The sequence below is a fragment of the Lonchura striata genome, chromosome 4, assembly GCF_050655825.1.
Source record: "Lonchura striata isolate lonStrDom1 chromosome 4, ASM5065582v1, whole genome shotgun sequence".
Taxonomy (NCBI): Eukaryota; Metazoa; Chordata; class Aves; order Passeriformes; family Estrildidae; genus Lonchura; species Lonchura striata.
The window spans coordinates 34,579,405-34,603,160 of NC_140706.1; the positions used below are offsets into that span (position 1 = coordinate 34,579,405).

At 35.7% G+C, this 23,756-nt stretch overlaps 1 long non-coding RNA gene across 1 annotated transcript in view; it reads right to left on the reverse strand.

Moving 5' to 3' along the window:
* The window catches only part of LOC116183617 (uncharacterized), a 131,276-nt gene that overhangs the window by 22,862 nt on the left and 84,658 nt on the right, over positions 1-23,756 (reverse strand). Inside the window, exon 3 of the long non-coding RNA XR_014954775.1 lies at positions 2,533-22,636. This is a non-coding gene — a long non-coding RNA (uncharacterized LOC116183617). The remainder of the gene's footprint in view (positions 1-2,532; positions 22,637-23,756) is intronic.

A 23,756-nucleotide genomic window follows, 5' to 3' on the forward strand; every position in this document is an offset into this window, starting at 1 on the left:
GGTGATATTATGATGATAGTGCCAGCACATCAGGAGATTTCTGCAGGTCTGAGGAAATATCTTCCAAGAGCTAACTGACCACCAGCTGAGCTGCTGGACTGCTTACGAACACAATATGTTGTATGGTATACCAATGTTGGCTTAAGTATTATATCATGTATTGGCAGGGAAAATGTGTTATTAAAGATCATGGCATTGGGCTGACTTCCTCTGACACATAAATTCAGTTGCCTGGACCTGACATTTAGTCTGGTGTCACTTAGGACACCCTGATTTGCTATGTATATGACTGATACGACAGAGGACTGACGTGAGACTCATGTCAGTGTGGAAGGACAGCCAGAGCCCACGTGGAATGCTCTGGGGATGTCACTGAGGAACCTGGATGTCTTTATATAGTCAACATAATTGAGGAGCAAATTCTTAAAGAGGAACTCTCTTAAAAGGATGTTTACAAGCATCCAGAGCATTAGATGTTTACTGAATATAAAATTGATGGCATCCTCAGCCACATGATGTATTTTTCTAAGAGAAACTGAAAAGCCGGTAAGCCGTTATAGGATATTGTTGCATGAGGCTTATGAGCACCTGTATACTTTATCAAAGAGAGTTGATGCATCAGTATTCACAATGAAATATTTTTCTGTTGCATAGTCAAGGAAAAGCACCCGGAATTATGATTATGAATCAACTATATGTGAAAAGTTATACAACCACACTTATTTTCTGAAATGAAAACTATTGCCACTACAGGTCTCTGAGCAAAAAAGACAGAGATTACATAGGCTTGGTAGCTGGAATGTTTAAGCTTTTGATTAAATTAAGTGACAACACTTGAATGTTGGGTCTACTTACTTGCAGGGCTTTATAAGACCCAACAATCAGGGTTAACCAACAATGTCATGTTATACAGTATTTGTATTTACAACATATTAAAAAGTGATGCTCTGTTTGCAACCTGCTCTAAAATGAAGTGCAAATTGCTCGCAAAATGAAAAAAACAAAAAAAAAACCCACCAAAACAAAGCCCTATTTTGTTCAATGCAAGAATCACTGACCCATTGCTATATTATGTGGAAAATTTGCATAAACATTCTATCAAGTTCACCAGTTATAGGGCATAACTTTTTTTCCCCTACTAAGCATCCTTATGACTGACCCAAAATGTTCAGTTGTTAAATTGTCCCTGGGACCTGATTATTTTATAATCTTCTCTACAGGTATAAAGAGCTAGCTGTAAATACAGTCATTTGGTCTCTGTACAATTCTCCCCTTTTAAAGTTTTATCCATTGTCTAATGATGGTCTCACAGCTCAAATATTGGCTATTTTCTTTTATCTACAGCAGTATGTATTTTATTAGATTCATTTTTAGATAACAGATTTATACCTTCAATATAACTTCAGGTGGGTTCCCATAGAGTAAAACTGACTAGCCCCATGTTTCCCTTCAGCTAGAGCAATGGTTGCAATTGTTAGGAGAGCTGTCAATCTCTTCCTAATACATTCAAATCCTTTGGAGGAAAGCACAGGCCAAAGGGGAAAACCCAGAAAGGAATACTTCTGAAGCTGATTATAAAGGAGGCTGAGTGCTAGTCAAAGGTAAGTTCCAACAGAGTCTGATTAACATTCTCCCATAAAATAAGGACCAGAGAGTAAGCCATTAATTTTATGGCTATTTTTTCCCACTGCTTGGTTTTTCATAAGTTGGACTTCCTTCCAGGCTAATTAACCACTAAACATTTTACAAGCAATCCAAGTGCGGAAGCAGTAAAAGATGAATTGCACTTATGAAGTAATTGACAAAGGGTATACTGGGCCTTTTAAGCAATGATATTGTGCATCTTAATACAGGAAGAAAGGATCCCTGGTACTGCAGTTTGATAGGTCATTAGTTAATTCTCAGAACTCTGCACAAGATAATAATGGCTCAAGGCTAGAATGAACCTGTCTGGATTAGGGTGGGGAACCCCACCTCAAAACACTGCCAGAGAAAACGCTTAACGTTTGTGTCTTGGTATTATCAAAATACACCACGTGTTATCTTAGATTAATTCCCTGGCTATTTGCTTTTCTTTTGACAGCAAAGTCAGAGCTGACAAACCAAGGCAGTTCTCAAGGAAATTCAATTACTGAAATGTCTGACAGCTTGCTTTGCTGCTTCTAACTAAAATTTTGAAAGTTACATGCTGCATGTATAATATAGTTTTCACTACAAAGGAATATATTTGCATTTTCTAGGGGGAAAATCATTTTCAAGCTGTAGGAGTTTAATGATAAAAGATAAAAAATGAAATACTGAAGTTTATATTTTGCAAAGAAATGAAGCAAGTTGAGTGGCTGCCACATGAAACTAGGAAAATAGTGTGTTTTCTTAAAAGCAGAATTCACTTGCCTTTCCATAAATAAGGGAATGCCAGTCTATCTGAATTTTGCCTGCATATATAATTTTCTAATTATTCCATATGATGCAAGATGAAAATGTTTATAAATTTTTCTAAAAAGAGGAATTTATTTTCTCATCATCAATTACCTGAGCTCTGGGTCCTATGAAGTGTTTGTTCACATCATTATTTTTAGAGATAGGAAAATAAAAAGTGTCTTGGTCATTGCACTTGCTTAAAGCAGATCAGACCACATTTCCTCTCCGTTGTACTCATCTTTTTCTTTTTTCTCCAGAAATCTGCAAACAGACAAAAGACACATCTATAAGCAAGGAATACTTTCTCACAGTTAAACTGTTAGCCTACTCCAGCTATCATATAGGAAGGGTAAAGTTAGAAGCAGGTTCTGAAATAAGAGCTTTTGGCTGTCTTGAAGTCGTCAAATCAAAAGCTGTGATCCAACAACTTTGTCAACAACTTAAATTCATGGGGTGTTTTCCTATTTTTATGAAAACTTCTTAGAGTTTACAATTTCAGATGTGAACTGTCTTGGTTTGCCACAAATCTTTTGTGAATCATACAGTTGCCTACTTACTAAGTAGGTACCCACTAAGTGCTAACCTGCTGGCTGCAATATGCTCCTGGGAAGCCGTAATTTCAATCTCTTCACTGTCCAAGCTGTAGGTTAAATTACTTTTGAAAGAGAAGATTGATGCAGTGGGAGGTGGAACAATCCATTGTGCCAAAAGGAAATATATCTTAAAGAAGGAAAGAGAACTTATGAGGTATCATCTTTTTAATTTTCCCCAAGGCTCTTTATTCAATTTACATACAACTGTCATTTGATTGAAAACAAAATGGGTTCCTTCTCACACAATGCAGAATCACAAGGAGTAGCTGCAGTCACAGTTGCACTGGTATTGCCCACTCTGCTGCACTGAATCTTGCATTACTGTCACATAACGGCTCAGATTCAACCAGAGGAGAAAAATATCTTTCCCTAATTGCATGGCCAATATAATGCTTACTGCACCAGCACATACCTCCTTTTGACTGGAATTAGTAGCTACAATTTATCACTGAAAAAATATATCAGGCTTGGTGGTTTTGACTGTGCCAGTTTAAAAATGTAGCTTTTGCTTCACTACTGTATCACTCCTGCTTTATATCAGAGAAATTCTATTACAGAAAATGAGCTTATGTCAGCATAAAATTAGAATAACACAATGATGAAACAGCCTCAACTTTCAGAAAAAAAATAGGCAAAGGTAACATGGAAGTAATAGGTAAAGGAATAAGCTGTGAACATTCTCAGCATGCAAAATTCCTCTAAAAATTTCTTTAGATTGTCTGGAACACCAATTCAGTTTCAATGCAGATTCATTGTTACTGAATGATTATGAAGTGTAGACATTTACTACATGGTACCCTGGTACCCCTTTCACTGAGGCTGAATTACAGTAAATACTGTAATAAAACTACTTTCAGATCCCTTTTTTTGGCCAAAATGTTAAATTCAGATATAACTTTAAAAACTCATTATTCCAAGTGAACAAACAGAATAGGGCTCAGGAGAAGCACTTATCAAACAATCTCAGTAAAAACTAGACTTCCAAAATACATTTTCAAAGATGACACAAAAACTATTCAAGAGCCTAAAGTTTTGGGGGTTAGGGTCTTCTGTGCTAGAGTGTTATCTGATAGAGATAATAGAGTGTTTTGGAAACTTTTACCATAGTAAAAACAATTATTGTCTTAGAGACAGAAACTCAGAAGGACAGCAAGAGCCTTCAATTTGTAACATGAATAAATTAGCTTCAGGACAATCTTCCTCAAGATTTGGACTCGAATAATTTAATCCCATTTCATTTCATTCCCTTCATTCAGGCAATTAAACCATCAGCAGACCTTTCAGCTAAATTTGATCTAACGACCTTTGCTATTTTTACATTGCAGATTAAGCATTCATACACAAGCTGACTTCCACCAATCAAAAACAGAAGTGTGCCTGTCATCTCACAAAGGTTAAGTCAGTATTTTTATAGGTCTGGAGAGGTGCAGTAAACCACTCCAGACCCTGTGCAGTGCATACAGCCATTGAAGCTACAATGCAACCTGCAATTGGGTTAGCTTGAATAGACTATAAAGTATTCATTACCGTCAATATAGAAGTGTAACTCACATCTACAACTACAGAATGGCCAGCATCTTAGAGATGAAAAGCAATATTCTCCAGTATCACCTCTGGGAGTTTTCTAGTGTCCCCTTCTTATTATTAAAAAATTATTTCTGAAAGCACATTATGTTGTAGCGCTTGGACAACAGAACCAGCAATACTATTTTGGTCCCAACTTTTAAATCAGTGTTTCCTTAGAAAATCTGCATGTGACACCTGAGTTCTCAGAGGATTTGGCTGTTTTATATAAATTCAATACACTATTTTAAGGTTTTGTGCTAATGATTTTGATGTATTGTTACACACGCTCAGTGTATTTGAATACTGCAGGTATTAAATAAATTGTGTCTTAAGGATTTAAGGTTGAGAGGAAAGGATTAGGCTATGTAAATTGAGGTCTAGAAGGTCCTAGGTTCATTACACCTGTCTTTGAGGTTTTGTATCACCTTCACTCTTTGAGAACAGTGCTATGTATATTTTGTGATACATAGGATTAGATAAAAGATAACTAGAGTTGTTAATCTTAAAAATTAGATTTGAAAAGAAATCTAAAAGCTAAACTTACCTGTTTATTAGAGTCTAGAGCAACAGTTAAAAAAAAAAACAGAAAAAAAAATAAAAGAAATTATTATAGACTCAGTTAACTTGGCACAAACAACTGAATTTTCACAATCTTTTCTGTTAATGAATGTACTCAGAAGCCCCAGAGCAAAAGTATTAAGAATTTGATTAACATATAAAAGAATATATATATATACACAATAAAACATATTTGGTTTTCATAAATATATTCATTTTTCATAAATACACTTGGCTGAAAAGAGTGCCACAGTGGATTTCTAGTAGGGCCCTCCTCCAATCTTATTTTAATTATTTTAGTGGGAAGTGGGAATTGGATGCAATTTTTTTACAAGATTGAATTCCAAAGGCAAAAAGTGCATTAAATATTTCAATTATGCTTTTCTAGAAAAAAATATTTATAAATTATCCTTATTAATAATATGAAAAACCTAACAGTCAAAAATTAGTGTATTATCTCCTTTGAGTATCAACCAACAATACTGCAGTAAACTCATTGCAGGAAAATCTCCATTTTAAAGCACTGAAACTTGATTGTGTGAAATCTGACAGAACAAAAGACAGACCAAAGAGAAAGAACAAAAAAAGAAAAAATATCTGATGGCTAATTGATAAAAAACAATGTTCTTTGAAATGCATGTTACCTTTCTACATCATGATCTCCAGACTCCTTAAAGAGCCTTAGTTTTATTTCATCTCCTCATATTTCAATTTGGATTAATCTTGGATTAATCAAGCAATAAAAAAGAAAGAAATACTTTACACATAGTCACAGCAACCAAAGATAATTTTTGTGTTATTTAATTCCACATTAATGCTAGCATAGAACAGTTTGGACAGAAGACAGTGTAAGATTGTCATGGTACTTTGAACAACTGTGGGTAACTGACATCTTTTTCTGGCCTCACATGTATGGAAAACATGTGATTAACCAAACAGAGACTAATCATAAAGAATTACCCAGAGGAACTATTTAATTTCTGAATTTATGTTTAGGTGGATATACTTTGCTAAATAGAAATGATAGATAACAATTTGATTGGATGTTTCTTCATTAATATTTCAATAATATCCATAAATCCAATTTGCAAATGTTCATCATATAATGGTTATCAGTATTTGAAGATTTTTGTGGTATGAATATATTATCATGATCCTTGACTGAAATAATCAAGAGACACAACAGACTATGAAGTGAGTCAAAGAAAAAAAGAGTAAGTTTAGGAAGTATGATTGATACAATATAAAAAATAGCTGAAATAATATACAATAGGCTGTGATATTAAGCAATACTGATGTTAAGGAGGTAACTAGAGGCTATAGTTGGTTTGCTTATCCCTCAGTCCTGTCCATAAATATAAACCTATTTAGCTAAGAATTACATTAGACAAAGACTTAAATTGGTTCACCACACTATTAGGTAAAGCCTAGGCTGGAGGCAGATGAATTTTGTGGCATACAGCCATAACTACTGGACAGTCCACTAGAAAAGCCATAGAATAGAAATATGCTGTGACAGATTGAAAACCATAGAGCAAATTAACATAAACCCAAAGAATCAGTGAAAAAAATATTTTAAAATTACTGAAGAAGAAAGTAAACCCAACAATTTCTCAGGTCTTAAATGTGCACATTACCAGCTGAGCTACTTGAGCATAGCTTTGCCGTGCAGTTGCTACATGAAGAGCCTTGGAATCTGGGCTTCTTTTAAATGTGTAAATACATATCCTGCAGAAAATCATCTTCTGACCTGTGATCCTACAACAATAAAACACTCATTTGCTTTTTTCAATGACTAAGGTGCAGCAAAGGCAGCAGAGCTGACACACACCAAGTCCACATAATAGCAATCTGGCACCTCTCTCACTCTTCATCCTCATCAACATGGAAGTAGAGTGCAGTGGCATTGCATGTGTCCCCAGATACAATCATATGAAAGATTTTTATAGAAATAAAAGTAAAGATACCAGGTGTAAGCAATGTATCCTTATTTGGTATTTCTCATTGAATGAATGTCACTATTCGTAATGAATTCAGACTGGAATCTCATTATCAAGCCAAAGTGTATAGGAAATGTATGTTAATCTTTTCTCTCAGTGGAATGAAAAATATGAAATCATAAATGATCCTCATGCTTAATAAATAGTTAGAGTTATTACACATGATAGGAGTCCAGATTGCACCATTCTTCCTCATAATGCATGGTATCTTCATTTTGAAGTGGCTGTACTGAAATTATTATTGCTATATGGAGAAAAGTTATGGCTCAAAATGAAGAAGAATAAAAAATATTTCATTTGGGTTTTGGGCAATGTCCATAATACCTCCTATTATAATCTAGTAGCCCTCTATCCTCTCCATCAACAACCTGGATGCACATACGAAAAGATGGAAATGCAAGGCTATACAAGGTCTGGATTACATTCAGAGTGTTTTCATGTTCCTCCATAGATGACTGTAGAAAGACCAACCAGCTATATAATTTTCAAATATTGTAAGCTGTTGGTAAGAGCTAAGCTTAATAGCAGTAATTTCTTTTGCCTTTTTTAGTATCTAAAACCTAACCTTTCAAATTCTTGTGCTATTAGACATTATAACCTTTTAAAAGTCTTCTCTCCATTTTTTATTTTGTCACTTTATGTTCACTCTTCTTCATGCGTTACTGTGTTTAACATACTTTTCAACATTGTTTTTCTTCCCTAGAACAAGTTAAGTCTGAAAGGACTTTTGCTGTCATCTATCCATTTTGTCCTTCCTGTGTCATGTTATTTCTTTTAATTTGCTTTGTCCAAAACCATCTCCAATAGATGAGTAGCTATTTCACCTTGAATACCTCTGGAGGCAGTGACTCCCAAAAACCCTTTGGCAGTTTGTTTCATGGCCTATCTGTTTTTGATAGTTTCAAAGATTTTTATACTATTTAACCTACATTTTCCTTTCAACAGCTCAAATTTATTACTCTGTCTTGGGTGACTAATGAGAATAATTTCCCTTGTCCCTTCACATATCTGTAGAGAGCTATCACACTTTTCTTAAGTCTTCTTTTCTTTAGACTGAACAGCCAACTTATCTTATTAACCTTTTTCTCCCCTCACGGATCTTTCTTTCCAAACCTTCTATCATTTTCTTGATCTCTCTTTTCTTCATTTTATGTCCCATTGCTCAAATGATAAAAGGAGAAGACAAAAGCCAAGAAAAACTGTAGGCAAGCTTTTGAAAACAAAGCACAAAATAAGAATTTGTTTTAATTCATACTCAAAAAATAGAAGTACAAAGAATAAAATATCCAACTGAAAATCACCACTGGGGGGCTGATGTGTGCACACATGCAGGCTGTGTGTATAATTGTATTACTGTTCAAATCCTTTGGAAAATAGTGTGGCTGCTTGTCAAGATCTAAAGCAAAAAGGACTGAGATTTCAAAACAGAAATACAGACTCAAACAATCCCTTGCCTATTGAAATAATTTGTCCTTGCCTCAGCTGCAGGTCCCGTTTGATTTTTTTTTAAGCAGTAGTTTGATGCTTTTGCTTCACAGTACTACAAAACAAAACAAAGGAACTTTTTAAAAGTAAAGAACTAATTTAGTCTTATCTGAATTAGGATATTAGAACAATGCAGCTCTGCTAGTGGTCAGTCTTTAAAAAGACAAAAGCTGCATTACCAGGTCAGAATATAAGACCATGGTGGTATCTCTGGCACTGGCCAGCAGGAAGTGAATCTATAAGAAAAGAAGCAGGATATGTTGTATACTGACAGAGTCTGAGCAATAAATATTTTAACTTAGAAGAATTTAGTTTACAATAGATTTATTGTTCAGTTTGACCTCTGTAGTTGGTTTATTCCTTGTTTCATTGAGCTCATATTTCTCACTCCCTTGTGCAAGACTGACTTCCACAGGAACTCTGCTGGGATGGTATGAATCAGTTTCAATTAAAAACATTATCACTGATGATGTTCAACTTGCCAAGAGAGATGATAAATATCAATTTGAATTTGCATGTTTCACTACTGAAACAAAGGCGAGTTTCTGTGACACAAACTGGGAGAGAAAGCAGACACACTGTAGTTCTTATTCAGTTTAGGATTACTTGGGAGGATTCATTTTCCTCTCTCCCCCTCCTCCTCCAGCCTCCATCAGTGCCCAGATGAGTCTTGTGACAAGAAGAAAGTCTCATGACAGAAGAAACTGGAGTGTTTTCACTACAGGGGACTCGTCTAAAAAGTAATTAAACCGCTCAACCAGAACTCTTATTACCATTTTCCTTCACAACTTGATCCAGAAAACACAAAGAGTGAACTCAAAGCTAAAACATCAGAAACATCTCATGATGCTGTTTCATTCTTCTGCTATATATTATTCTAAGGTATGTGTGATGAAAAACTGCTATTTGAGGATCATCTCTCTTACTGCAGGAATCATTAAAAACTACCAAGTCATTGCAATAATTTTCCTTTCAAATGCATTGTGCTGCTAGCACAGTCTTGCAGTAGACTCTTCGAGTGACACCAGTGACAGTGAGGCTGTGCTCTGATGCTTAGGGGCTAGACTGAGCACTGCCCAGTGAAGACAGTGGTTCCATTCACACAACTAGCTATGGCTTGCTAGGTGCTCCTTGTCCTTTCCAGTACTGTTAATGGCAGGTACATTATAATAGAAATTTCAAATGTATGAACCACATACACACACACATACAAATAACCATTTAATAGAATACATTGATTTAGCATGAGGAGAAAAACCTGATCTGGGTTATTAATTTATAGAGTCCACTTTGAAAGGGGAATTCAAACTGTAGAGTCTTAACTGTGCTTCATGTGGTAATATATATCACTTCTTGCAATCTCTGAGATAGCTGTTAAACATGGTCAGTGGGATGGAATATGATGGATGAGATAAAATGTTTTGAATCTTTATAATTCAAACCATAAACAAATTCAAACTTGTTACCCCCTGTCAGAGAATATTAGAGCTGTCATTTCTGTTATATTAAAGCCATTCAAAGAGAGAATGTCTTCATTTCTGTTTCCATTTCTAACTCAATAAATATTTCTCTCAGATGCTCTTTGTTGCATCCTGATGGAAACCACGACGAGATTTCATTTGCCATGGGCATTTTTGCCTGTGTCAGTCGGGTACCCAGACAGTTGTGCTGAGTGATGAGCCATGCTGTTCCTGCACTCACTGCCATTCTTCCCTCCTCCTCCTCCCCCTCTGCTGAGCAGAGCTAACAGCTGAGTAGCCCTGTCCTGGCAGGACAAATGTAGGGTTCTCACTCTTCCTTTGATTTTATTACTGCCTAATGGAAATATACTAAGGTTGATGAAGTCCTTTATGATATTTAGTGGCTACTGACTTATGCAAAAAGTTAATGAATGAAGAAAATGCACATTGTGAACAAGTTGGTGTGTAAGTGGCCCTTGGCTCTGGAGAACAGGCTCTTTTTTACGTTTGCTGGGTTTTCCATCAAACAGGCTGGAATCACAAAGCAGTCAGGAAGGATAGCAAAGACAAGGATTATGGGGTGTTTTACCCAGAGCACATGAAACAACCAAACTATCAGATTGTTTTATAGGAAAATTCTAGGGAATGAGAGTGATTCAGTTTTGAAGATTGGAAGCAGGCATTGCTCTCCTACAACTTTAGAAGCAGCAGTGTTCAAGGTGATTTTGCCTTTTCAAATATAGGAAGTGTAAGTTGAGAGTACAGTCTGCCATACTGTGGCAGTCTTCAGCCAAGAGGTACTTCTTGAGGTTCATTTTCACTGTTCCCATGTTAAGGAAACAATCAACTCAGTTACTGAACCCTAGGTCTATATGACATTCCCAATAATTTCCTTAAGTCTGCACTTGCACTGTCTCTGACTAAACAGGAATTTGGCACATAACAGGCTTTGACCTCAGAACCAGCACAAAGAATGTACTAAATTGTCTCTTTATCCATGCATACAGTTCCCACCAAATTACTTCACAGATATAAGTATCTATAGTAATTATAAAAGTGCCATCTCCAAATGACATGCAGCTTATTCACCTCACAATAAATCTCATAATTTTTAGCTTCAAACTTTGTCATGAATTAGATCATTTTGTGTGGGAGAAATTACTAGTGACAAATGCAACATGTAATATAATTGTTTAATCTGTTTTCCAAAAGTGAGCCCAAGTTGCTTGGATATTATTCATACATATTTGTAAATGAATTGAATTATTTTTCTTCTAAGGTTATTTGTTTGTTTACACTTATTTATAATTAATTCCCTTCCACCCATCTGTCACCTGAAAGGAACCTCAAAATAAGTGCTTTCTGTGACTTTGAGATCCTTTTGTAATGCCAGAGTGCTGAATAGAGGCCTTAGGGTAAATGACAAAAAAGTGCTACCTCCATTTGCCTTTCATCATTCACAATTTCTTATTTGTATTGTGTGACTTGTCAAATGCATTGTTTCTTTTCAATGAATGAGGAATTAGAAGGTTTGAAGCAGAAGAATAACAAAGGTGTTGAGTAAATAAAGCACTTCACTTTTGTCACTCACCCTAAACAGGAGGTGGAAATTGGCATGTTCAAAGTAAGTGCTAAACCAGAAAGGAGTAGCAGGGTAGTCCATACAACAAAGCAGAAATTGAGATGTACTTTATATCAACTCCTGAAAGACAAGTGGTGAAGAAAACTGTGCGCAGCGCTTGGGATAAATGAGAGACAGAACAGAAGTAATCAGGAATGAATGAGCTCCATAATTACCATGGTTAACAAACCATTCTGTTCTCTTTCTCCCTTGGTCATACATTTTAAGTGAAAAGCTGGAAATCTGGAACCAGAGGAGACTGAGGTTTACCCTGTACTGGGAGAAAAGAAGATTCTTTCTCATTCCTTGCCCCTATTGGAATGAAAATGGATCCTTAGCACTGCACTGATGGCAAGAAGAGAGAAAATTTGAATAGCTCTACTGCTTTCATTATAGCACGAATAAGACTTTTTTCTCTTCTCTTGGAAAAAAATCCTTTAGTAGAACTCAAAACAAAAAACTAAAACTTATACCTCAAATTGCCTCTTTCTGCTGAAACATCTTACAAGTGTTTGCTATTTGTAAAACAAAAAGACATCAGAAAAGATTTCAAACAAAAAAAAAAAAACAAAAAAAAACAATGACTTCAAACATTAAAAATATCTCTTTCTTTTTTTCACTTTCCCAGGAAAGAAATTTCAGGTTTAAGTTGTACCCAAAAGGCTTGCAATTTTATCAATAGAAGAGGAAGCTACACCAAAGAGTATAGAATTTTCATCCATTCTGTACTTCTATATAATAGATTTTTTAATAGAACTTTTATGAGATAATAAGACAGTCTACTTCACAACAGTTGTAGTTTCATAATAGATACTGTTATAGATAATAGACATAAGGCCTTCAAAAATCATATTACTACAGAGTTCTTGGAAGATACCAATGATTATCACTACTCTTCACTTTCACTTGTTAACTTTTTGTCTCATTCTTTTTTGGCTGTTATCTCAAAGGTGATCAAAATACTTTTGGAACTCATGATGCATAGCAACATTTCTAATAGACAGTTTCCTTAAGAACATCCATATAGAGTTTTCAAGTGGCAAATAATAAATTTCCTGCCTCAAAAAATACCTAATAAAGCAGGTTTTCTTCAGTGGATTTAAATATAAAGAAAGTAGAACTATCCAGTTCTAGTCTGAACTAATTTTGTCTAAACTATAACAAAATCGCCACAATCATGCATTGTACTATTCTATTTTGTGCTAAAATCATAGTAAGTTCAACACTCTTAGAGCAAATATCTACTGATATGTTTCTCAAAATACCTAAGAGGATGGCTTTAACTCTTTGATCCCAAACTTGCAGTATGATTTTTAAAATGCTACAATGTTATCCATTCACTTTCCCCACACAAGTTTTGTAAGAAAAAAAAAAACAAAACAGGTAAAGATATGGAGATAAAGTTGCCACTTTCAGACCCTGTCTACAGTAGTGTCCAAACATTTTTGTAGCAATCAAAGTAAAATCAGACTTTCTTTTTGGTTACAGCATGAGTTTTTTGTGTCCTTACTATATGGAATGTTCCCTTTATTTCACATCCTGAGCTCATGACTCACTGCCAGTTGGGAGTTTCATTTCTGCAGCTGTGCTTGCATTAGTTTTATCTTCTAAGAAGAGCTAGCTGAGGTAACAACCCTGTGATTTGGAACCTCCATATTAGAAGAAAGAGTATTCTGATGGTCTCAAATGTAGTTCTGCATCTCTCCTTCATAAATGCCAGTGTTGTGGGTCTGCAGAAATTCATCCAAACAGTGCTTTACACTGGTGTTTTAGCATATGAACATTCACCTACTTTAGCATTTGTAACTCAATCTAGGCAGCTTCAAAATCACAGGCCTTAAAAAGACTGAGTTGCGGCCTGTGCATGCATTCCCACCAAGTGCCTGCCTGCAATGAAAGAGAGATTTAGAGCTTGTGTCTGTTACAACAAATTTTTGGACAAGCCTCTATACATCTGTTCAATTCAATTTCAGTATACTGGTGAAAATACCTAAGAAATATTGGATCCCAAGCATTATTAAGATTATGCTAAAAATGAGAATGATTCACATTCAAAAATCCTCACAGAAGACTCCAAGACAATGAACAATGGGCAGGTTCCTCACCCCACCACACTTTGTTCCACCAAAAGGAGATATCTCTCCTTCCTGGAAGAGAGTCCCTTTTCCCCATCCCTGGCAATGATTCAATGTGGTATCATATCATCTTGGCCACGCCCCTCCCTCTGGGCCAGAACATGACACCATCCTTCTTCTTTCTTAGTTTTTATTGCCAACCATAGAGTAGGGAATATGCTTTTGGTCAGGTTAGGTCAGCTGCTCAGGCTATGTCCCTTCTCAAGATCCTGCCAGGCCTCAGCTGCTGATGGGGGAGTTTTGGTGAGACAGCGCTGATGCTGCACCAGCACTACTCAGTGGCACCCAAAACAATGGTGTGTTACCAATATTTTCCTAGCAAAGCATAGCACTGTGAGGGTTGCTATAAGGAAAATAAATTCAGATGCAGCCAGAATCAATACACAGATTCAGAAGGATCATTGGGTGGCAAAAATTCTAATACTGAAAAAACCCTAAAACCATAGTGAGGAGTTAAAGAGCAGCACACACATACACACACACACGCATGAATGGAAAAACAACCTGGAATAAAAAGCTGTTGTGGTAGAGCTACAGTAAAATAACACTTGAGACTTTTTTAAAGTCATTTTAATGAAACTGGATCAGAGGATGAAGTATTAAAAATTTTCTGTGTAAACAGTTACTCTCTATTGTTTATACAGATGACAATGAATGTCAGAAGTCACTCTGAAAAATGAGTAAAATTCATTTCAGAAGCAAATCTGTGGTATGAGGTGAAGAGAACTATTGTTTGTTGCTTCCAGACTAAAGAAAATTCCTAATTCCAGCTGAAAAAGTAGTCAGACTTCTGATTACAAGCAGAAGTATCCTTGTGCTGAAATGAACTAATCATACAGGTACAGGTAAAAAAATGGCAATACTCATCAAATTAAACAAAAGCACTTGGGCAGTATTTATTCAAAATATCTATTTCTAGAAAAATAATTGTTCTTGAAACTGAAATGCCAGCTCTGAAGAATACAGATTTCATCTTCACACTTTCACAAGTAGCAGGATCAGTGTCTACATAGGCCAGGTTTGCTGACAAACACTTTTAAATTTATTTTCTATTGCTATAAGACCTGCACACAAGATAGAGCAGATAGCTATATACGTGCAAATACATGCAAAATAATCTAGTTCCAGTGAGAGCTACAGCTCACACAGTAAAGAAATTTGGTACTCTTTTTTAAAACCATTATTTAGAAGGGAATAAATAGCACTTATTAAAAGCATTGTTCTGGCTCTGCTGGAAGAGATGTAAACACAGGTAGGAATTCTGTGACTTTTCCACATTTGCCCCAAAATATTTTTGAGCTGGCCTGGAAAGTATTTTAATCTCCTTTCTTGGCCTGTCTTCTGAGAGTGCCAGTCGGGGCACCAATTAGTGCCTTTTTGGCAGTGCTTTTATATTACTTGCACACTTCTCTAGGAGGCTTGGGGCTATGATGGAAGAAATAGGTTTAATAAGGATAGAGAGAGAAGCTTAATGGAATGCAAGTGGCTTCTTTTACATTTCAGCAGCTCAGCTAGTGTTGACCCACAAGGATATCTATGATAAACACCTGTCATGGCTGTTACTACCCTACAGTTAATTACCAAAGCTTATATTTCTATTTTTACAGGTTCTAGATTGCAAACACTGCTTTACATTTACCCATGCATATTCTCCTTTCAGCACTGTAAATATACTTCTATGGCAAATAGTGAAAAAATAGTTGAAAACAGTGTGAGAAACACCCTTCCTTTTTATCTCACTCCATTTACTTCCCACTTATAAATTTTATCTTTTTCCTGAAAGAGGACAGGAGGATGATTTTTGTTGAAATTGAAGTCAATGTCTTCATTGCACAATTTAATTACTATTCACATGATTTAATAGGGACAGGATGCATAAAACTGATTTACTGCATTATTATTCTGTTGTGATTATAAAAGATGTGGGTATATTCCTGAAAATTTAAGGTAAGGGTGGATATCAACTCCTTTACTGAGTCTGCCAAATACAGAGACCTTTTTTTTCAGCAGTGAAATGCTGTTCCATGATAGTATTTCCTACCCTAGTGTTTTACCCAGACAGTGATATTTTGCCACAATAATTCCAGCCTGTTATTTGCAGCACAGTGTTCATGGAGTTAAAGCCAATACATGACCTGCACATTAAATGATTAACTCCTGATGAAATCATAATGCAACAGATTAATAAAAGTATAGGGGTACCATGCCAAGAAGTAAGTGATCTCAGTCACGTTGCTGATACATGAGTTTACACAGTAACTAACAACACCAGCAACAACTCTGTTATAAAATCTACCCAAGATGAAAAAGACTTAATAAATGTGGGAAAAGTTACCCTGAGAATAGGATAAAACACTATTTTCAAGGAATTAGAGGGGAGAATTCTCTGCTACTGTTGTTATCCTGTCAATATAGACAGGGCTGGAGTCTGAAGTCATCTTGGCATTTTTCCTGCACCTTCCCTGAGTTTTGAACTGAGCTTATTTATTTTTAAATCATATATATAGCTAAGATTTACCTTCAGAACATTTTACTTGTATTTTATAAATATAAAAGAGACAAGTGAAGCCAAGTTACTTTGTCTTGATATAAATCAAGAGTAGTAGTGAAGAAACTATGAAATAAGAAGCAAGCAAGGTTTTTCAAGAAACAAAATCATCAAAAAATAGGTAATTTCTACAATTTTAATTGTTAGAAGTATACTAAAAAAGGAGAGATGAGGTACAAAAATGTGTAAAACTTATCACAAATATTAAGTGTAGAAGTTACCAGTTATAAAAGAAACTTATATAAAAGTTAGCAGATTTAGAATAGCTTATCCATGTTAATCCAGTAGATATTTTAAAGAGCTATTTAGTTTCTCAGTCTTTTATAATAATTGGAATTATTTATATAGTTAGAGAGGTATACCAGCACTGTCTGTCTACAGAAATAATCACCTGAAATAGTAACTGACAAGAAGTTTAAAAGGCAGAAAAGGTATTAAAAAATTGTGTGAACTTTCCCTTTGTATTTCCAGGGTACTATTCTCTCATTGGAGATATGCTGATGCTTAAAGTCTTCCTGGCAACTGCACAGCATGAACGACTCAACATTGCTCAGGACTGCAAAACTGTAAAACTCCCAAAATTGATTTTACCACTGATATGCAATATGGATTCACAACCAATCACTTATGATTATAGAAATCACAAAAAGTAAAATCAGATGGAGTTCTTCCAGTTCTTGCCTATGCAATGGGCTGCTCAGGTAAACCAGATTAGCCTGCCTTGTCTGAAGCCATTTTGGTTCAAAGCCGTGATGGATGGGGACACATTACAGACCAGTTTATTGTCCATCTGTGCTTATTAATGATAAAGGCATAGTAAGTAAATTGCTCATGCTGTGAAAATGATCTTGGTTATGGCAATTACATCAAATTAAAGTACTAAAATAATAATTCTGAGAATAACTGATTTTAATTTTTCTGGTCATATAAGCACATTATTTCTGTAAAGAAACATTAAGATTTTTCAGAAAAAAAAGGAAGACATTTTTATTTGCCTAACAAGAAAAATAAATGTAGAACAAAATAGTTTTGTGTCTCCTCAATATTTCACCTCCTTTTTCTTCATTAATATTTTATGGAATTGCCCCCAGAATATGTTATTTTAAAATACTAGAATTCAAACATTCTTGGAAATTTTTCTAAATCTTGTAAAAACTATTAGAAACTTTCATTAGCAAAAGAAGGACCTCAAATCTTGAAGAACAACTATCTCAAGCTTAACAGTTCTTATAGTTATATTCTCTCACCATGGGAGACTTTAGAGGATCTCTCTGTTGTCTTTCATCCAGTTTGATCCTATGGTATCTGTAACTGCATCCTAAAATGCCTGGGCTTTTGAACGCTGCTCCCCTTGCTGTTGTGAAATTTAAATGCACCCTGTAATGTTGTTGGTCTTTCACCTGTATGTCCTCATTAAAAGTTCCTTGTGCCTGTGCACCACACACAGATGGATGCAGAAAACTTCCAAAGAGTAATACCAAAACCTGTGTTGCAGAGATACCTTTGTTTTCTAAGCTGTTATTGATAAAATGATAGCTTGAAGTGAGATAAAAGAATATGGAGAGAGAGCTACTGGATTGCAGGGAATGTTTCCACCTCTAAGATGCTGCTTTCTATGATAGCAACAAACTTGTTTTGTAAAAGTAGTTATGTTATAACTGATAAACAGAGATGTTATTGATTCTTTTTTTTTACTTTTAGAATTTCAGAATCCTGAATTATGATTCAATATAATAGCATTAGGCACAGTTGAAAACATGTTAAAAACATGAGAGATATGGAGGAAATTCACAGAGTTCAGCTTAACAAGTTTAATTATATGGATAAATTAGGAATCACAGCCTAGAAAATCTACACTTGTTTGCTCTTTCAGAAGACAACAGAACACTCAGCAGACCCCACTTATACAGTCAATGGGTTCTACATGTCAATTCTCCAAACTGAAGAGCCTCACAGTAAAGTCAGTGAGACTGCACATGGGTTCAGAGGCATGTATTAATTACCATTTAAGGAAAGTGTAATGCTTACCATTGCATGCCAGCTAGCAGTAAGTTTTAGTTCTGTTTATAGCTAGCAATACCTGATGAAAGATATCTAGCAGTAGTGATATGCTTTGCTCAGAAGATCCATGTATCTTTCCCTGATGAGATTATTTTTGTGCATGAAAATTGTGTCTTTACTAGAACAACTTATTGGAAAGCATTGTTCTAAATTCAAGAAAGTGAGACAAAAAGTGAATGCAGTAAATAACACAGGAGAAAGAGAGACTTAAAATATCTCACTGTCTAGTTACATGCACTGTTTTATTGTACTGAAATACAGAGTGACATATTTGCTACAGCTAGGACTTCCAAAAACTGCCTAAGGCACATGACTTTCAATAAGTCCAGGATAGGCCAACATCCTCAAACACCTTTAAAAAGTCAAGATTAAACAAATTAGTGTCAAAGCATCATCTGAAGGAGCTATTCTGATTCTACTATTCTTTCCAATATTCCACTCTTAGCTTCCCATCCATAAAGCACTCGTTTTTGGACTGTGCAGAAGGAAACCACTGTCACTAGGAGGTTGATCTCTGTCAGGGGTACATAGTGGAGCTGTGAACAGAGTCAGAATAAGCAAGGAATACAGTAGCCTACAACAGAGAGCCCTGGAGTTCTGACTGTAAACCAAGAAAAGCCACCTCTGTTGCATTCATAAGTTAACATTCTAGGGCTATTGATTTACACTCACTTTAGCACTCATTTTAGCCCTGGTTTGCAACCACAAAGAGTTACTCTTTCAAATAGAACTCAGTCCTGTTTTCCTTTGTGTGCAAGTGCAAAATGTCACATGCAAATAGATAGATAAAGTAGTTCTTGATCACTCGAGTAGGCTTTGGCACACATATATATTTCATCACCAGTGCAAGCAGATGACAATGCTCAAAACTTACATAGGGCAGAGCTTTGGGTCTCTGGGGTTTTGCCTTTTGCTCAGACAGATGACTCACAAAAATATTTTTGAGTACATTTTGGATTTTGTCTAAATGTGTGTCTGGGAAGTATTTTACAGTGACATGCAAGCTTGCCCTTTTTTTTTTTTTTTTTTTTTCCTGCCTCCAAGCAAATATAAGCTCATTCTGCAATATTACAATCTGGCCAGACAACACACAGCCTGTTCACATGGGCCTGAGCCTAAACCAACATAAATTCCTAACAGGATCTGAGAGTTCACAGGCAACACCAGGCCAGAAGAATCTGTACAATTGCAAGGTTACAGCTGGCACCCATTTGATCCACACAGAGCTCACACAGTCAAAGCCTGTATCTGCCTCACAAACATCATGTTGGCAGAGCCTGTGAGACTCAGATGGCAATTGAATGATGTAGCCAATTCATCTCTCAGGTAGCTAATACAAGATAAAAAATGCTGCAGTCACATGACAGAAAATACTCTCTCACTCTGGCAGCTGTGAGAGCATAAACTCACTTTGTCATCTCGTAGTTCAAAACACTTGGGTACATACTGGCAGGCTTTTTTGCTGGATCACAAGACTTCTGCCTTCGCACAGCAACAATAAACCTGATATCAAAGCATAAAATTGGCAAACACTGAATTTCATGTTCTTTGAGTAATCTGTCAAAACAATTCTAAGTTCACCTCTGAGTTGGTTCAAATTTCTGATGCTGGACAGTCATTCTAGTAAATCCAACACAATCCACTGTACAGTATTAAGGACTGCAGAGCCTTGCTTCAGTCTCAGGGTGAGATTTTAAAAAAGGCCTCAGTGTTCTGCTAATTCTTCAACAGGTGAAGTCACTAGAAATTTTACTACTAAAATTGCACCAAATAACTTTTACAAATTCTGATCTCTTGCCTCTTAGTATGTTGGATTCAACCCCCCTGCAAAATTAAGTATTCTATAAAAAGCTGCATTTTGAACAATAAGCAACAGGGATGAATGTAATCAAAAAGCTGAACTGACAGAAAAATACATTAACTTTTCCAAATAAACTGCAATTTAGTCCTTATTTTCTACATTTAATGTAATAGAGTGAACCTTTACATCAGGTAAGACAGCTGACCACCAGTAGTGCAGCTCACTTCACTGGTTTAGAGAACTCTGTTCCCCAAACATTGCATTGAGGGAGCTAGGTCCCTCAAAATTATGTCTACAATCATTGGCACAGATGTGTAGAGACATCTAATCTAAAAAAGAAGGGAACTTAGATGAAAGGGCACATCTTAAATCCAGCTCATCTCTGGAGCTTCCTTCCTTTATTACAAGCCCTTGCTATAGAGCCTTTCATCTTCTTGTGGAAGCCACTGGATTTAGCCCCTTCTACTCTCTGAGAAGTCTAAGACCTCACCTCACCACTGCACAGGCTAACCTGATGTGAAGGAGGCACTTTCAGATAATTTTGGTTCAGTCTTGAAGAATACATGAATATTCTCTGGTAGTTTGAAAGAGGCTAGTGGTGTATGAGCACAAAGCAAGTGCCACTGTCTGTATAAAGGCTTCTCTAAGAAGCAAAGTCACAAGTTATACTTCCTGCTGCTTTTACATTTTCTGGTTTTGTATATTGCCCATTCTGCACTAAACAGCATCTGAAAAGATTCACCAATTACACAGATTTTTTTTAAATGTACTCATTTTTCTTTCTCTGCTCACAGTTTAGTAAATCTGTCACCACAATTTATAAGTGCTCATTCTATTCCTGTAGTTTCATTCTCTCTATTCCTGCTCTTTTTCACATATATATAGTAATCTCTTGGCAAACCCACACTGGCAGTTAATCTACAAATATTTTCTCTGGGAAAAATTATGAAGAATTTATCTTTCCTTTCAGAAGGGTTTTTCTTGTTTTTTTTTTTTTCCTTAGGTATCTCTTCACAGGGATCTCTTTCACAGTTTTTCAAAATCCTATTTGCTTTTCAATATAATGTCATGGGTTTGATTGTATCTTGCAACATCAAAGCCTACAAAGCAGGTTACAGGGGAAAAGGATTTGCCTTCTTGGAGTGCTTCCCAGAAGAGAAAACAAAATTCTCATATCCACTGTCTGCTCTTCTAAATTTCCGACCTGCCATCATTAAAAAATTAAATTAAATCACTCTCAGGATGTAAATGAGAATTTAAATCTAGGTACTGTATCTAAAAAACAAACATAAACAACGAATAAAAAAGAAAGCATATATAACACAATATACCTTTTTTGTGTAATCTAAATCTATGTAGCAACATTTCTCTTTGATAAATTAAAATAGACGTAATAAGGCATGTACATTAGCTACCCTAAGTGGACAATCTCTTTAAATCTCTTTAAAGGTTTATTGTACCCTTACAGCGGGTCCCCATTAACTTTTTAGTTCAGTTTATGAGCACATCATCAAGTCTGTAGCCTTCATGGAGCTACTTCTGAGCACATGAACTCAATTCCTGTTAAAGGAAGCCAAGTGATCCGATGTACCAAAGAAAATAAGCTTTGTGTGTTTCAGTTGTTAATGGACACCCAGTCAGCAGGACCAAAGACTAGAGCAGGTGTGAAGCAAAACCTTGCCTAAACAAAATCCAGTGCTCACCTTCCATTGTGAACATCAGAATTACCCCACTCTGTTTTAACACCCTTACTGTGCTGCAGTGCTTTATAGAGGGACATGGCATTATGAATCTCTGAATCTCCTCCATAAGAGCCCTTCTTTCTCCTCTGAAGAAAAATTAATGACCCAGCTAAAGCAACTAACTCAAATACAGGAGACTTGTTGAAGCAAAAGTATGTCCAATCATTGTCAAGTCCCACTCATACTACATCAAGTTTTACAGCAATAGATTGGAAAGTGGTGTTTAGATACAAGACCTGACAAAAGAAATCCTCTCAAAACAGATGAATCTACACTCATGAACAAATAATTAAATTATTCATCTCAAGATAAATGGAGGTTTCACTTCTTGTTACACTGTATGTACTTATCTGGCGGAATGCATTGCAGAGAAAGCACCTGCTGGAAAAAATTCTGATGACTTTTATTTTAAGGTAAGCTAATTATAATCAGTAGCAGTAATTTATTTTATAAGTTAAACAATGTTAATATTGTGGAATCGTATATTTTGAAGAGTAAGTTTTCTCCATGGAGGCCAGAATACTTCATTGTGGATGGAAACATGCATTTTGGGCTCCTTGTTACACTCAATACTGGAGCAAGGTTGGAAGCTGGCTTTTCTTATTCCATAGATGTCGTCTAAAGTCAGACATAGGATGATGAAGTCTGTAAAACACAATGTGAAAGAAGATTTAAGACAAAATATTTTTTATTCACATCCCAGCCAAGATACTCATTCATAGACTATTATATGGTTGCTTCTGAGTTGCTTCTACAGACAGTTACTATCATCTTGCAACATTTTACATAAATGTTCAGTTTCAACTGGGCAACTAAATAGACTTTTAACTGGAGAATATACTATTGTTTTATTTAAAGATTCAGTTGGCTTCACAGTATATAGTAAATGAGCTAGCTAAAAATGTATCAGTGAAAAGAGCTCATTGTGCTGTGTCTTATCTGATCTGTAAATGAGTCTTTAAAAGTTCTGATCACTATCTCCATACTATCCTGAACAAGAGGATACATTGGCATCAAGCAGCAAGCAAAGAATTAAGTTGAAATGTTAGAGGAAAACAGCTAATTAATTGATACATGGGTTTCTCAAGATGACAGCTTCTGCTTGAAGGAAAAGAAATCTTCATAGGATAAAAAATAAAAACATTTAAATCCAAATAGAATGCAATGGCCCCAAAACATTGAAAACTCTTCTTTTGTACCTGGTTTCTACAATAGACAAGTACACTTCTCACTACTCTTCACTTAATATACTCAGTAGTAAAGTACAGAAAGAACTGGTTCATCACTACAGTGAATTTGCCAGTTATAATAACATGATGGTGGATATAAATGCTTTGGTTTTGATGTTGTTCTCATTCCTCTACTTTTCTTGCCATGGCAGGAAACTATCTATGTCTCTCCTTTGAATTGCCATTGGGAATTTTATCTTTGAGAGAGAAGAAACATGCTGGAAAATGATTTATTTCTCATCAAACTAAGGCAATTTAGGTTCCCCAGATAAGGGAAAGAATTGCTGCAGTCTTTCCAGAAAGATCCCAGAGTTGTTGAAACATTTAAATAAGAAAACCAAATTTTCAGTCAGTTTGTGTGTACTGTGAAAAGGACACTGTCCAATACTAAAAAAATATGTCCTCCCACCTGGGTTGTTATGTATTGGAACATACAGGAAGGCTTGATAGCACGTTTTCAAGAGCTATAAGTAGCCATCATCTCACATCCAAATACTATTTTGACGTATCCTAACTCATGGTGTGCCTTGCAGTTG